At 35.9% G+C, this 17,684-nt stretch overlaps 1 pseudogene; it reads left to right on the top strand.

Moving 5' to 3' along the window:
• LOC141479907 (juvenile hormone esterase-like) overlaps window positions 1-17,684 on the top strand; it is a 41,666-nt pseudogene that overhangs the window by 13,544 nt on the left and 10,438 nt on the right.

Genomic DNA, 17,684 nt, shown 5'->3' on the forward strand with positions numbered 1-17,684 from the left:
AAAATCTCTGATCAACCATTCATCGATAATCCTGGAAAAAATCATAAAAGCAAGATTAGTAAACTTTATTAACAAATATCATTTAATTTCTGAAAAACAATTTGGTGGTTTCAACGAAAGAACTTCCACAGAAGATGTTCTATTGGAGTTAACTAATGAAATTCATAAAGCTCTAGAAAATGGAAAGCCTTGTTTATGCCTCTTCAATGACCTAAGCAAGGCCTTCGATACTGTGGATCACCTTATATTGGTACAAAGGAAAGGAATTCGAGGAAAATGTCTCAATATTCTGAGTAGTTATTTAGAAAAAAGAAAACAAGTAGTAAAAAAGGTGATGACCTGAGTGGTGTACCTCGAGGTACCGTTCTTGGTCCTGTTCTTTTCAACCTTTATGTCAACTATGTGTTTGAACGGAACAGTGCAGAAAGAATAATTGGATATGCCGATGATACTAAAATATTTTATCAGGCGAATACTTGGGACGAATTCAAAAACATGGTAGAAAAATATTGTATTCTGAAAAATTACTGGTTTTGCCAAAAACTGTTAACTGTCAATCCGGAAAAAACTGAATTTATCACCTTCAGTTGTAATGAATCCGGGGCTGCACCTTTCCATCAAATTGTAGTAAACTTACCTGAAAAAACATTATATATTGAATCTGTAAGAAGCATTGAATATCTAGGCGTGTAACTCGATAATAACTTGAGGTGGAACTCCCATATCAACTTTGTTATTGAAAAACTGCGTAAAATTATTTATCAATTCAAAACTCTTGAAAAATGTTTGCCCATCATCGAATTGAAAAAACTGTACTATTCTCTTGTTGTGAATCACTTGTGATACGCTATTACGGTTTGTGGAAACGCATCTAAGATATATTTGAATCCTTTGGAAATGATTCTCAATAAACCCCTCAGATTTTCTTCCGATTTCCGATAGCCTATATAAAGAGTCAATTTTTTTTGATATTGGACAGCTATATTTCTTGTGTTTAAACGTCAGATATCATTTCTGTAACTCAGAACCAGCTAAGCCAGAACACGAATACAATACATGAAATCGAAATGTATTCACCTACATTCTAAAGAAATAAATTTCTCAACAAGCCTTTTCATATGTTTCGTTAAAATTTTATAATTCGGTACCAGAAACAATAAAAAAAATTATTAGTAAGCATTTGTTCAAAAAAAGCTGGGGGTATATATACTCGAACGTGGGAGATATTTTGTACAAATGCTGAACTAAGACTTCAAATACTTACCAAGACTTGACACAACTTTAATGACTGAGATTAACGCATCTTTCGCAAATGAAATTCTCCTTACTCACTGCATTTTTTTTTATTATATTACTTTATTGAAATGTTATTATAATGAAATTTTATTATAATGATCATATACCTACCTCTTATTTTATTATATAACTTAATTGAAAATTCATTATAATTCTTATAGATTTATTTAAAATTAATTTCATCAATGTTTCATTGCTATGAGGAAATAAGTACTGGGATACTTATCGCTTTTTTACTGTCTCATTCATTTAATAATCATTTTGAAATATATTTATATTTTGTATTCTGTACAGTTATCTGTTAAGTCAACAAAGTTTGTATTATTGCATTTTGTATTCTTTGTGATGCTTGACTTATTTATTCATATATACACGCATTCTTAAATTGTTACAATTTTCTCATTTCATAAATTTTTATAATATTTTCAATTTGGTAATTTTTTCTGAATGATACATGCATATGTTTTTTGTACATAATACCATTCATACATATATGTCAATTTTTATGGGAAACAAGTGCTTTGCACTTATCCTAAAATCGCTTTATTCAGTCATTCTATGTTGTAACTTATTTGTATCTGTATTATTTGTATTTATCTTTTATGAATAAAGTTATATTATTATTATTTATTATTATTTTTTCACCGTAGTGTACGCCGGTCAGGCCCTATCTCCCGAAGCCCCCATACATTCGGGAGGGCGCGCCAGCATTATCAACCAATGACCACACCCCACACCGTGGGGTAAGTGATCATTGGGTCCGAAAATCATGTGCCCTGAGCAAGCGCAGTGAGCCAAGAATGACAGCCTTCTGCATCTGTGCGGCTAAGATTTCTGCCTTAGTGCGGCAAGCTGGTATGATTTTAAAATTCGAGAGTGGAGAGGACATCATTCCACCAAAGACTCCAATAATCAGAACAACCATCTTGACAGAGTGATCTGGATAGAGTCTGCTGAGTTTGAAGAGAAAATCTCGATATTTTATCCGTTTTTCCTCCTCTTGTCTGACGATATTCGTCTCGCCAGGAGCTGAAAACTCCACGACAAACATCGTTTTGGTCTGGTGGTCGAGAAGGACTACATCAGGCGTATTAGCTTGTATGTGCCTGAGGGTGGGGAACGAATAGTTCCAATAAATTCGGCACTTCTCGTTCCCCACAACGGATTCAATATCCCCCGGAGCGTAGGGCAACACCGGTGTCTCGTCAATACCGTAAGAGTGCCATAGATGGTAATATAGCACTCTTAGGGTCGCGTTATGTCGATGGATATAGGCCGAGACCGCATATGCTGGACATGCTGATAGCAAGTCCATTAGGGTCTCGGGCGCCTCGCGGCAGGCCCTGCACCTTGTGTCAGGAACCAAACTCCTGACGACTTTACAGGCTGTATTCAGTACCATTCTGTCATGTAGACACTCCAAACTCAAAAGTCCACGGCCTCCCTGTTGTTGGGGGAAGTACAACCGTGGAACGGACGATTTGGGATGCAAACTCCTATAGAGATGCATCATTTTTCGGGTCTTTACGTCGAGTTGATACAGCTTCTCCCGAGTCCACTTCACTACTCCAAATGAGTAGGGTAAGATTGGAACGGCAAGCATATCTGTTGCAGCAACTTTGTTCTTCCCCGACATTTCCGATGACCGGATCTGTCGAAGTTTATGCTGATACTTGCCGCGGAGAGAGTTTTTCACTGCAGTTACCTCTTGTGAGTGGCGTTGTTCCACCCCGAGGTAAGTATACGTCTCTCCGGCATCCAGATGGTGTATGATGCTTCCATCTACGAGCTGCACATCTTCTCCGTAGTCCCGCATCGTCCTCTTTTGAGATGAACCATTGCAAGTTTGTCTATCCCGAATTTCATACCGATAGCATGCGTGTACTCTTCCATCACCCTCAAGGACTCATGGAGATCCTTCTCTCCAGAGGCATGAAGTTTAAGATCATCCATATGAAACAGATGGGTGACCTTGTGCCTCCGGCTTCCGGGAGTGCCACAGTTATATTTCTGAGTATTTCTGAGTGCAACGGATAATGACAATAGTGAGATGCAGAAGAGAAAGGGACTTATTAATATTATTATTTCCGGGGGTGCCACAGTTATACCCTCGAGTATTTCTGAGCGCAATGGATATTGGCAATAGTGAGATGCTGAATAGAAGGGGACTGAGGGAATCACCCTGAAATACACCCCTTCTGAAAGTGACCCACCCTGTTTGGACTCTTGCTTGACCAGATGTTATCGTGAAGCGAGTTCGCCAAAGTAATATCAGTTGTTCAATGCATCGCACTATGTTGTCGGGTACCGCAAGGCATCTGAGCAAATGCAAGATGAGCTCATGCGAAATTGTATCAAATGCCTTACGGTAATCGATCCAGGCCATAGAGAGGTTACGCTTATATTGTATCGAGTCCTACGTTACACATCTATCGATGAGCAGGTTCTCTTTACATCCAGCGACTCCTCTCTTCGACCCTCTCTGCTCATATATCCGTTCGAACACTCGGTCAACTGCGGTGAGTATTTGTGTGTATAAGATGCTTGTAAACAACTTATAACACGAATTCAAGCATGTTATCGGTCTGTAATTTTTTGGAATCGACAAATCTCTGCTTTTAGGGATAAGAACGGTTATTATTATTATTATTATATATCTTATCAAATCTACATTAATATCGTCTCAAAATATAAATGTGAATCTATCGCATTCAGGAGATAGACTTTACCAATTATTTTTTGTTCATTCGACTCAATTTTCAGGCCCCTCAACCTATCGAATCATGGCAAGGAATAAAGGATGCAACTTCCATTGGAAACTGCAGTCGTCAAAGAGATATAATGGTTAGTCCAGATGTGGAAGGAAGTGAGGATTGTTTGAATCTCAATGTCTTTACCAAAACGGTGAGTCGATGTCATTATGCAACATTTTTCTCGAATATGTTAGACAACTATACTTTTCAATTATTGATATTGTATGTGTTTAAAGTGTACTATGTGAAGTGTCAAAGAAAATACTTTCTTTTCACAAAATCATTATTGTTACAGACTTAATATATAAATCGAGAAAGCTCTTACCTAGTTCGTGAATAAAACATTTTGTAAAAGACCTAATGATCTATATCTATTATGGCCTGTAGACGAATGTGTTTGAAGATTGAATGCCTGTACTTCGTGCAGAGAAAGAAATCATTTTGATTGAATAGCAAACACACAGATGAATTAGAATATAATTTTCGTTAAAAGGACAACGAAGAGAACTTACTGTTGCTTCTGGACACAAGTTTGAGTACTTCTTTTCAGTTTACGGAACATATGAAGTGATGACATATTTGCATAGTTGAGGATACCATCAAAACCGAATAATCGAGTGCGAAAATTCGTGACCAATAATATTTCATCCAATGAAATTCACGTCCACAGCACGCACAATTATATCCGTTCAGAAACAAGTTCTAGTGGTCTCTATCACAAAATCCCTACCTGCTGTGGTTATAGTTCCTTATTTTTTGAATTATCCTGTAGATTGTCACCGGATAAATGTTCCATCCTATATCTATAGTTTTATCCAAGAATCCAATATATTGCTTTGCTGACGGCTGCGGATGCATATCTTCACCGGCAGCAGGAGGTTGCATATATTCATGAGGATTTCACCAAGAGCGATCCATTTCAGAAATACGCGACGGATTGTGGCTGCTCATCGTTTTGAGGTTCAACTTAGTACACCTCGAACTTCACTGTTTAAGAACTCTTTCACCTGGAGAACTGCGTTCATATGGAATAAACTTCCTGAGAACGTTTTCTCAAATGGATTGAATCTCCAGCGATTCATATCCAATGTGAATCGCTACTTTTGCACAGGCACCGCTGTTAGAGCGCTTTGGAAAATATTGTGACAGTTTATTTATAATACAAACTCAATGAGAACTCAGCCTTTTTTCAAAAAAAACATTATTTTCATTCTTCGACCTTGGATGGATTTATTATAATGTACATATTTGTATCAGCCATAAAATATAATAATAATATTAATAAATGGCCTTTATTTTACGTGGCGGAGTTTAGCAAAGACCTACTCTTCCACTCAACCATGTTCGAAAAAAAAAGAAACATTACAAAAAATAAATGGCAATTTCAGGACAATAGTAAAATAAAATACAAATGTTTATGTTTGGATCACTATTTGCTGAGCAATTCAGTTTTAAGTTCACTTTTGAATAGCGGTAGTGATGATTTTTTCAAAGATTCACTGAATGAATTATACATTGTTACAGCATGATACGTGAAGGATCGTTCATAGATGGTGCTGTTATGATTCGGAATGTATAAATTATTGTTGAATCTAAGGTTTCTTGAGTGTATCTGATGTCTCAGAAGGAGTTTATTTACCAAATAAGTGGGTTGTTGTGTTTTTATCAGTTTGTGAATGAAACAGGCGAAATGCATTTCTCTTCTATTTTGCATTTATGTTTCAGTTCCTCTGATGAGGTGATATTCGCTACTTGTATCGAATCCATCATGAACCAGTCAATAGGTGAACTAGTTCATTCATATGCGGATACATAAGAGAGATCTGAAAAGTCATTACAAAGAGCTTTCGTGGAGTTACCTAGTTTCAGAAAACACAGAATAAAAAAAATTCAACCCTTTCATTGTTATCCTTTTCCCACCTAAGCTGATGCTCACTCGCAACGTAGCCCAAAATATCAGGTCTATCGTCTTTCAGAAACCATTGGATGAGTTTGTTTTGGGAGTTTTCGTTTTTCACTTCTCTTTACCTATTTAATGTGTAAGTCTTTTTCACAAGTTTCACGCGAAACTATGTAGTTTCTCATGACGTAGAAATTGTTACTGAAACCGGATTTTGTTACACATATACGATAAAGACTTACTGACAATTTCCCAGTTTTCCTAGTCCCAACCCTTTGTCACATCTATGAAAGGGCTCCATCCACCATTTACTCTCCTGAAAACAGTTTTTAAGAGCTCATAAGAACGATATTAGGATCTGCATTGAGTGGCAAATAGAGTGATTTTGCTCAAAAGATTATAATTTGCAAAATCCCGATACGATATAAAAATAATAAAAACATAACCTGTACTACAAAAAAAGGATATTTCATCATAAGATATTCTGTAGAAACATACCCACTCATAATACAACAAAGAGCAGAATGGTTACCATAACTAACAATTTCATTTAACCAAATCACGTAACAATACAGAGCACTATATGTAATGGATAAATTCATTTTCCACGTTATTAGCCATCTCCAAGAAAAACCCTGAAACACGTCGAATCATGTATTCGAAAAGACACTCTGTGACATAAAAAAATTCCCCCTTCTTTACCCCCCTCAACGTGACAGCCACCCCCCAATTTTTTTTAAATACAAAAGGGAGTCAAGTGCATGCCTCAAAAAAACAATTGAATAAATTGTGTTATCTAAATCATTTATTAAAGCGGTAGCAGTCAATGTGCAACTGATGAAAGTATTTAGATCAAAAGTTCAAACTGACAGCCATTTGTTTCTCGATAATAATAAAGGCGTCGCTGAAAGTTATCAACAACATCTTGAATGGTTTCGGGAGTGATACATTCTATTTCTTCTCTAATTCTGATTTGCAAACTTTCAATATTGTTTGGTCTATTGACGTATACTTTGGGTTTAAGGTAACCCCACAAGAAGTAGTCAAACGGTGTCATGTTGGGAGAACGGGTTGACCACTCTATGGCCAGCCCGTCTACCAATCTATCTGTTGGGAAAAACTTCATTCAGATATGCACGAACGTCAGCTGCAAAATGTGGTGGAGCACCATCTTGCTGATACCAGATACTCTTATCTATTTGATTCGGATTATCATTATCTGGAAAAAGTTTTTTCAGCGTTGGAAGTGAAAAATTAGTCAAAAACTTCAAGTAACGTTCACCGGTTAATGTTTCGTTGAAAAAATATGGTCCAATTATGCGAATATTCATAATCCCTGCCCAAACATTCACTTTTCTGGGATATTGAGTGTGGGCCTCCATCATCCAATGGGGATTTTCTCGGCTCCAATATCGACAGTTCTGTCTGTTGACGGTTCCATTTAAAAAAAAAGTTGACTCGTCGGAAAACAATATATTTTCCTTAAACGAAGGATCCATTATTTCGCAAAACTTAGTTTTGCGATCTGGATCGTCTTCGTTGAGTTCATGTACCAATTGTAGGTACTTTATAGGGGGTGATACTTTTCACTTTCAAAAACACGCAATATCGAACGTTGACTGTCGTAATCAGCAGCAAGTTGTCGGGTAGGTTTATGTGGATTTTCCTCGATGTCTACCAAAATATCGAATATCTTCCATCGTCAATTAATACACTTCTGCCTGGTTTTGAAATATCTTGGACAGTCCCAAATTCACACGAAATTTCGTTTCTATTCTACTAACAGTAGATTGAGAAATGTGATGATCAGAATATTTATTATTGAACATTTCACTTACATTCTTCTGGGTTCTAGTTTTGTCCCCACATCCTAGTAGTTCAGTCAAATGAGACATTGCTAGAACTTTTAGCCTATTGTCTGAAAGTAATACTGAAAAAGAAACACAAACAACTGCAAAACTGTTTATCTTCAGCAAGTTCACAGAAAATATACAATTTTTTACTTAACTGTCACGGCTGACAAATAACGGTTGGTGGAAACAAAAAAAATTGAAGGTGCATGGCATATTGTATAGCGGACGGATTCAATGGAATACCTACGTGATACCTTTCAAAACTTTGAATTTTTTGTTTCATTATGACGCATGCACGAAATTGAAAAATGAAGATATGACTGTACGAAAAATTGAATAACCTTCAAAATGAGGTACCTTTTGACCCCCTTTTGCATTTAAAAAAATTGGGGGGTGGCTGTCACGTTGAGGGGGGTGAAGGAGGGGGGAATTTTTTTTATGTCACAGAGTGTCTTTTCAAATACATAATTCGACGTGTTCCGGGGTTTTTTTGAAAATGGCTAATAACGTAGAAAATGAATTTATCCGTTACATATGGTGCTCATTGTATATCCTAAGACTGAACAATTAGGGTTGTTTAAAAAGTTTTGTCCGTTTTAGTGAGGTTACTTCAAACTTATCTCAGTGAATACGTATTCAATTTATTCGAAGTGAGCGACATTTGAATTAGTATACTTTTGTCAATGTTACATGAGTTGATCAATTCCGTCATGTTGTTGTTGTTGTTGTTGAAGTCGACATAGGCATTTTTGCCTAACCCTGTTTAAAATATTATATATGTTTAAAATATTATATATGTTTGAAATATGTTTTTTCCGTTAACCAGCTATCGCTATCGTTTGGAGAGATGGTAGTCGGCTGGCGAGAGGTCTGAGGAGTATGATGGTTGAGGCAGGACTTTGACGACAGATTCGTTTGATTTTCGAGCGGAGATTTGTAAAACGGATAGGTATTGTCGTGGAGCAGGATTGGACCTCTTCTGTTGCCGGTGCCGGCTGCTGCTGACGGAATTTTTGGTTCATTTCGTCGACTTCTTCTCAATAGGAGTCTGATGTGAAGATTTCATCCAGTTGCAGGAAGATATAGTGAATCACACCAGACGCTGATCACCATGGCCATTTTGGTAAATGCCTGGGTGGCTCGTCGGTGTCCAACCACTGTTCTGAATGTCTTCTGTTATCATTGGGGATCCACTTCTCATCACACGTTACGATCTGACCCAAAAAAATATCGTTTTGGTTGCGCAAAAGCAAACAAAAACAGACCTCGAACGGTGACAATTTCTGTCGATGATTCAAATAGTGTGGCACCCACTTTTGTGCTTTCTGACCTTTTCAATATATTTGAAGTCATCAAAAATGGTAAGAAGCCCAGTTTTTGCGCCATCCCGTTTGTGATGGATCAGTCTCCACCGGGGTCCTAGAAACGAAATTTTTTGTCGAACAGTGCGTTCCTCAACACTATCAATGTCAAATGCCTAGTTGATTTTCAGGGCTGTTTTGACAGCGCTTTAGTTCAATTTGAATTCGTAGAAAAAAATTGGTCAAAAATTGCTCAACGAGATCAGATATCAGTAAGCTGAGAAAAAACAAATATCAAAATTTAGTAAAAAAAGTATAGTGTTAATATATGGAGTACAAATTCCACTAAAGATCAGTATGTACCACAATACAGTGAATTGAATATTTAATGAGGTATGTGGCTACAAAACACAAAATTATAACGGACAAACCTATATTAATCTATATCAGCAATATATATTGAATAATATCATTATCAAATGTGAAAAAAGAGAAATGGAAATTCTTATGTTTTTATACCACTTGTTTTATCAAATATCTCTCCAGCTTCCAGAACAAGATTCCACTCTGAAACCTGTAATGGTATGGATCCATGGAGGAGGATTTTTTTTGGGTTCAAATAGTACAAAACTTTACGGCCCTGAATATATAATTACGAAAGATGTCGTGCTTGTGACTATCAACTATCGTCTAGGATTCTGTGGCTTTCTCACTTTGAAAGATTCTTCATTGGAAGTACCTGGAAATGCTGGATTGAAGGATCAAGTGTTGGCACTGAAGTGGGTGCAAAGAAACATAAAACACTTCAATGGCGATCCAAATAATGTCACTATTTTCGGTAAGTGAAAATGATTTGAAAGGAAATCAATTATTTTTTGTTATTATTCCTTTTCCTAACCTATCTGAAGAAAGGCAAATGCCTGCGTGTTGCTCAATTTCAATACAAAATACAATGTTTATCAATCCTATCTGTTTAAAATCTGTTTAAAATCTGTTTTTCCGTTAACCAGCTGTCGCACCCCTACGAACGACAACCCTCAGAAGTCGAAACTTGTGCGAGCTAAGGATTAACGAGGTCTTACCTTTTAACGTGTGATTCCTAACACGGGTTGGACGATAGCAAGTGAAGATCGATCGTTCAGACTAGGGCTTGAACCACCGACCAACACGGCAGTCAATTCGAGTGAGTGAACAAAGCACCCATGCCGAACCGCTTGGCTACCGACCACCCTATAGTCTCAAATAGTCTCAAAAGTTATTCTATAGAAACTGAATGTCGTGGGGATATTTATTAGGCTAATTTTATGGATGATTCAGGGGAAAAACTATGAAGGCCTGTTGATTTTTCAACGTCACTGAATAAATACTTCTTTCAAACATATGTCATTCATTTTACACATATCAGAAATGGTTTTCACGGTGATACCTTCCAAATCTGAAGCAGGTTCCAAATATAACATCAGAACCTGCTCCAGATCTGAAAACACTATATGTAACAGCCTCACGAAAACAACCAGGCAATCAAACGCGGGCTGCGATTCCAAGAATTGCATTTGCCGAATGGCAATGATTGAACTCATCGATGTCATGTTGATGAGTTCAATCATACCCTGCTATTCGGCAAATGCAATTCAACTCAGTGCACTTCGAACTTCACTGTTTGAGACCTCTTTCACTTAAAGAATTGCGTTTATGTGCAATAAACTTCATCAGCGACTCAAATACAACGTGAATCACTATTTTCGCACAGGCACCGCTCTTAGAGTGCCTTGAAAAAATTCCGTTGTGCTTGTGTTGTGTCTTAGAAAAAAAAAAGATACGCAACATATGGAAACCTATAATCAAGTGAAAAACGGCCAGCTCCCGCTGAAACCGGTGAAGCGCAGAGAGGTAAGAAGAGACGGTGAAAGCACTTGAATAATCTGTAAATATTCATCTCTCGGAGGAATAAGTCCAGTCATCATCTGAAGACGATTGTTTATACTAACGATCGAAACGTCGTGAAGTAACCTGGCTTGACATCTTTTGATTTTTAATTTTCATTTTTTGTTAATTGTACAATTTTTGATTGTTTTCTGTGTTTTATTTAGCTTTAATTTCAGTTTAATTTCGCTTAATATGTTATTTTTATCGATTCTTTCAAGGATTTCAAATAATTTGATGCCATATTAGACAACAGAAGTCCGAATCATTGAAATACAAGCTTATGATGCATGTAATATCGTCTTTCAAATCTGTTTAAAAAATTTGTTCAAAATCTGTTTTTCCGTCAATCAGCTGTCGTCCCCTTACGAACGACAACTCTCAGAAGTTGAGAAACTTGTGCGAGCTAAGGACTAACGGGGTCTTGCCTTTTAACGTGTGATTCCTAACACGGTTGCAGAATCATCCCAGTTTCAACCAGATACATTCTCTCGGGAAAAATATCTGGTCGAGGCGGGAATCGAACCCACGACCTTCCGATCGTGATTCGGGCGATCGAATACGCGCTATGAAGATATTGTGTTTCGATGAAGTTCACTCACATGTCATGTTTTTCTCCAACGTGTGTTTACTCATTGGTTAGAATCAGTTAACATTTTTGACACTTGCATACAAATGTAGATAATGTATTCATCAATACATTGAAATGGACACTAGTATGTCTTGGCACAATCATGTCGCAGAAATTGCAAAGGCTGCTTCTGCGGAATATTGTTCCGAACTAGAAAATTGTACACAGCTCAGCAACTTCGATGGTTTATAAAGCTCAGATCAGATCTTCTTTGGAGTATTGTTCTCATGTATGGAGCTCCGTCTCTAAGCATACCTGCTGGATTCCATTCAGAGAATGGAGATACGAGCATTACTTGCAACCTTGATAGTCTGGACATGGAAAAAAAGTTGAAAATTTGTCTTTCTTCTATAGATACCTTCACGGGAGGTATTCAAGGAAATTGGCACATTTGATTCCACCAAGAGCGGTACTTATATATCAGGAATACGCGATGGACTGTGGCTGCTCATCGTTTTGAGAATCAACTAAGTGAACTTAGAACTCCACTGTCCAATACCTCTTTCATTTGAAGAATTGCGGTTACATGTAATAAACTTCATGAGAATGTTTTTCCAAATGAATTTATTCTCCAGCGATTTAAATCCAACGTGAATCTCTACTTTCATAGAGGCACTGCTCTTAGGGAGCCTCAAAGACTTTTCTGTAGTGCTTATGTTTTGTCCTTAGAAAAAAAAAGAATTGAAAGTCTTCAATCGAGAACAAAACGTGAGTTTGTTGAATTTAAGTGAATTAATTTCATAATTAATATTCAGATAGCGATTTCGAAGTTATCTTCAAATTGACTTTGTTTTTTATTATAAATCAAGTGTTCCAGTTCATCAGATATTTCATAAAAATAATTTGAATTATATTTACGTGAAGATCATTGATAATTAGATAAAAGTAAAATTTTTTGTGTTATCGTTTAATAGTGTATTGCTGTATCAATCATTCGATGAAACTTCAAATGAAAACAGCTGAAGTTTTTATCAATTCAAAATATATCATCAGAAAGTTCAAAGTTTGGGTCCCAACTGAACTATGACCTGTTAAACATAGTCTTTGTTGTGTTCCGAAAAGTCGAAATCACATTGTTAATGACAATGATATACTATTTAATTAATTATTGAGTTTCTATGGATAACTTTCCAATAATCTAATACTGTACCTTATGAGTTTGCGGGCCTAATGACAAAATATTAATTATTGAACATTTTTTGTGGTGAAATTCAAAGTTTTTCTGAGGGTTTTCATTTTTCACAATATGAAAAAAAATGCAGGGAAAGCAAACTACTAGTTCATCCCAATAATTATTAAAAGGTTGTTTCAAAAGTTTGAAAAAACATTTCCATCAGTGCAGGATAAAAATTATGTGCTCGGAAGTCGACTTAGGCCGTTATTGCCTGGTCCTGATTGGTGAAGGTTTTAACGGTGAGAAGACTATCGAAGTATTTGAAAAGATGTTAAGTCAGTTGGCGAAAGGTCTTGGGAACTTAGACGCTCAAATAATTCCCTTTTCGGGCCATGATTTGTGGAACGTGCGGACGGGCGTTGTCGTGGACCAGGATCCAACCCCTTCTGTTGACCAGTTTAAGCAATTGCTAATGCAATTTTCGGTACATTTCATTCCCCACAATAGAATTCTGCTGTGATGGTTTGGCCGGATAGTGAAAATTTATAGTGAATCACACCAGCCGCTGATCACCATACAGCAACTATGGTCTTGTTTTGTGAGATTTTTCCTTCGGAAAGTGCCTGAGTGTCCAACCACAGCAAACCAACGTCGAATATCAACAGTATCATTGTCACATGTCTAGTTGATTTTTCGACTTGTTCCGGTAGAGCTTTGGTTCAATTTGAAGTCGTAGAAAAAAATTGCCCGAAAATCGCCAAAGATATAGTACTGACATGAAAAGAGGCTGAAAATTGAGTCTTCAGATTTGAAAATCAAAGTTAGTAGGAGGAGGAAACGAAAAGACGAGATTTCGAAAAAAGACTATATTTTAGATTCCAGAATAAATTCGAAGAGATTGGAACTGGGAAAGTTCCACACCATCTTTTTGAAGTGATCTAAAATTATTGCAAGTTCTTCCAGTACATAAAGTACGGATGATTCACAACAAATTTAACAACATAACGAACATGTACTGAACGAACTACCTATTTGAACTCATGCCTTTTTGTCAAGAACATTGTTTGCAAATGTGGAATTGGTCTTCATAAGTACTATGTTCTTTCATTCTTTGGAAAAAGATTCTTCCCGTTTTGCTGATATGAAATTTTGGCAAGAACCACATGTTCAACGATGGGTTGTAAAAAATTGCAAGCTTGCAGATAATTTATTGAATTATTGAAATCCCTTCCAGTGGTGAATTTAATTGATCGGTGGATAGAAATAACAAATTCGACAAACTGCCCGTCCGCCTACCTGTACCCGTAGAATAGACTGAGATATACATGTAGAATAAATACGAGGCTATTAATTAGATACTATAGATTTAAGGAAACAATTGAGCAAAATATGACTATATGATGGATACCTTAGCAGCAAAAAGGCTGCTGATCGTGTTATATAGTACGTAAGCAATTCTATAACATTTTTATTCACTCTTCTTGTTTTCAAGTAGTTGAAATTTGCAGAACATCGTCCATAGGTTTTTAATTCCATTTATAGCAATAATCGACCCTTTGGTGCATTTCATTTGTTCGGACTTCCATTGTCTAATATGATATGAATTGATTTGAAATCCCTGAAAGTATCTATGAAAAATTTAAAGTATTAGCTGCGAAATAACAATTATATTGAGCAAAAAACTGAAATTACAATGAAATAAAATACAAGCAAAAAATCAAAAAATTTAACTAATAACACGAGATGAAAATTAAAAATTAAAAGATTTTAAGCCAAGTTACTTAGCTTAAAATCACAGGGTATATGGTAAATGCAATTCTTGGAATCGCAGTCCGTGTTTGGGGATCTTGAAGATCGAAACAGAAATGGCATTAGGAGGGGCATTGAATAGCATTAATAACAAACACCAGGCGTCACATATCATATATTCAGAATTTTTGAAAGAAGGTAGTTTTACGAATGACTTGAAACTTGTGAAATCAATACGCAGTAAAATTAACGAAAATGATGTTATATTGATTAGGGCAGATAAAGGGAACACTGTGGTGGCTATTGACCGAAATGACTATGACAACAAAACCCGTGATTTCTTGAATTTAGGAAATTTTTAAATGCTTAAACGTGATCCAACTAATTCTTTCCAAAGAGAAGTGAAAGATTTTTTGAAAAATTCAAACATACTTTTTACTGAAAGGGAAAAGTTCAAATTAACATTGATGAAGAGGAAGATTTTTTTTATTCTTCCTCTTTGAAGATGCTCACTTTGTGATCGAAACACGTGTCGAGGTGTTAAAAATAAGGATTTGATGTTGGGAAAAAACTCCAGTAATATTAATAGAATTATTAGATGAAAATAGAGTGAACCCAATAATAAAACGAAAAATAATTGACCTTCTGTCGTTATGTCTCAAACAAAATTATTTTCAATTCAACGACTATTCCTCCCCAAAAGGTTTAATTATGGAATATCCATTAAACCCCTTACTTGCAGAAATTTTCATGGATAATCTAGAGAAGTCGATCTTTAAACATCCTGTGATTAAGAATTTCTTGTATCGGCATAGATATGTGGATGACGTTTTGGTATGTTTTACAGGTACTAAGAGGCAATTAAATACTTTTCATAGGGATATTAACAAAATTCATGAAAACATTAAATTCACTATTGAAATAAAAGCAGACAACTCAATCAATTTCTTGGACCTAACAATTAGTAAAATAACAACAAACATGATTTTTCAATTTATCACACCGTCCTATACGATATCACGATTCTACCCATCCTCATCAACACAAAGTAGCAGTTTATAAGAGCATGATTCACAGATTAGTCAATGTTCTTCTTTCAATAGATAATTTCGATAAAGAACTTAATATCATCATGCAAATTGCGGTTAACAATGGGTTTAAAGCCGAATTAATAAACAAAATACTTGCCAAGAAAGTCTACGCAAAAGCGATTCAAGACGTTTTTCGTATTGATAAGGTAGATAATCAAAATTATAGAGCTTTAACGTATTTTGGGCAACCAACGGAAAAAGTGGCTTCACTTTTGAGGAAACGAGATATTTAAATTGCATATCGAACAAGTAATACGTTGGGAAAGTTAGTTAAAAATAATAAAGACAAAACATCCAAATTCGAGAATCAGGAGTATATAAATTAAAGTGTGGAACGTGCCCTAAGGTATATATTGGTTAAACTGGCAGGACATTTAGAAATCAAATCCAGGAACATCATACGAACTATGTAAATAAGAAAACAAATGCAACATATTCAAATCATCTTCTAGAATAAAACCATATCTTCAACGAAGAGTTCGAAATTTTGCACATAGAAAATAAAGGTTTGAAACTGAATCATTTGGAAGCAATGGAAATTAATAAACTAAAAAATTCAAACATTCTAACGAATGATAAACTACATTTGAATAGATCACCATTATTGAATTTGTTTTCTTAAAAACCGAGAAAGAATTATTATTGATGTAGTTGTGAGGTAATATGCTTCAGGTGATCATAATTGAACAGGTACAAGGTTCAGGTAATTTTTTGGAGGTATATAGTATATAAATATTAATGTAAGAACAACATGATGTAAATATCACTTGAAAAAGCTAATGTCTTAGCGAAACATGTTGTGATATATTTTCCAAATAAAGTTTGTGGAGATCAAATCGTGAGGTGTAGTATTTGAAAAAAGATATAACATATTAGACAATGGAAGTCCGAACTAATGAAATGCACCACTAAACATTGTCACTCACCTTCAAACAAATAATTGACCCTGATTCAGATACAAGACAATCTTTATGAAAAATTCATTTCACTAGCGTCTTACTTGGGGAAAGTCAAATTTTTTCATTTATTAATGCTTGAAAAGGTGTCGATAAATAATCGTTTAATGTATCTCAATACTGTACATTTTCTGAAAATAAACTATATATCATGATTTTCAGGTGAAAGTGCTGGAGCTGCTTCGGTTCATTATCTCATTTTATCACCCTCAGCAAATGGTCTTTTTCACAAAGCCATCTTACAAAGTGGGGCTGTCTTAAATTCTTGGACTAGGTCGAACTTCGATATCTTTGATCTCATGAAATTTATTGGAAGAGAAGTAAATGATGAGAAAGAAGCCTTGGAAATTTTGAAAGCAATGTCCGAGGAGGACTTATATATTTTACAGGAGGACTATTTGAATGTGAGTCGATTATTGAATGACTGAATCAATTTTGAAAAACCAGTTGAAATGGGCGGAAATTTGGAAGCTAACCTGAAATGCCATCGGAAAACGAATTCACATGTTTCTAGAAATGATATGAAATCGAAAAAGGTTAAAGTCAAGCTGCTGGAAAATAATTCCATGAAAATCAAAAGATGAATAGATGAGTACTATTCTGGTCATTCCCATATTAATTCCAATTTAAGAGCCACCGGTAGACAGCTGTTTCAGCCTATTGGGCATCGTCAGTACCGGATAGGTGGTCCTCGATTGGAGACAAAATGTGAATACCAAAAAAACGTACTTAATAAAAATAACTGCGTGAACGCAAGCGAGACATAAGTGGAACCACCTATTGGTGTGACACCCAAGTCAACTTGCCAAGTTCTTATGTCAGTGTTGGTGGTTTGACCAATCAACTGACAACTGCGGTAGCAAAAATTTGGGAAGCTAACCTGAAATGCCATTGGAAAACGAATCCACATGTTTCTAGAAATGATTTGAAATCGAGAAAGGTTAATGCAGTCAAGCTGCTGGAAAATAATTCCATGAAAATCGAAAGATAAATAGATGAGTACTATTCTGTTCATTCCCATATTGATTCCAATTTAAGAGCCACCGGTAGACAGCTGTTTCAGCCTATTGGGCATCGTCAGTACCAGATAGGTGGTCCTCGATTGGAGACAAAATGT

Source organism: Leptinotarsa decemlineata, unplaced genomic scaffold, assembly GCF_025532065.1.
Source record: "Leptinotarsa decemlineata unplaced genomic scaffold, Ldec_3_MD MMD2_P_RNA_scaffold_2, whole genome shotgun sequence".
NCBI lineage: Eukaryota > Metazoa > Arthropoda > Insecta > Coleoptera > Chrysomelidae > Leptinotarsa > Leptinotarsa decemlineata.